This window comes from Meleagris gallopavo, chromosome 8, assembly GCF_000146605.3.
Source record: "Meleagris gallopavo isolate NT-WF06-2002-E0010 breed Aviagen turkey brand Nicholas breeding stock chromosome 8, Turkey_5.1, whole genome shotgun sequence".
NCBI classification, from domain to species: Eukaryota; Metazoa; Chordata; class Aves; order Galliformes; family Phasianidae; genus Meleagris; species Meleagris gallopavo.
In genome coordinates, this window is record NC_015018.2 from 18,714,515 (window position 1) to 18,714,910 (window position 396).

Genomic DNA, 396 nt, shown 5'->3' on the forward strand with positions numbered 1-396 from the left:
GTGCTGGAAATTTTAAAGTATTTAGTTGGAAAAGGTTATTTCTGCATTAATTGTATAGTTTTCCAAAGCCCTAAAGATAAAAAGAGACAATGAAGACTGTAATTTGTACACAAGGGGGAAATTTTCTAAAACAGTAATTTCAAGATAGGAAATGAGTGTATATGACAAATTTGTAAAAATGTTACTATTAAGAAACAGTTATGGTACGTCTTCAATATTAACATAATATTGAAGGAAAACCGTAACAGTAGGAACAATAGGAAAGACATACAAATAAAACCACTACAATTATTTATAACTGAGCAAATGAAGCTTGCCTTTTGCTGCACTGCAGATTTTGGAAATGAGTGTTTAATTTGGAAAAAGGAAAACCAAGCAAGACTTACTCATAGAAGA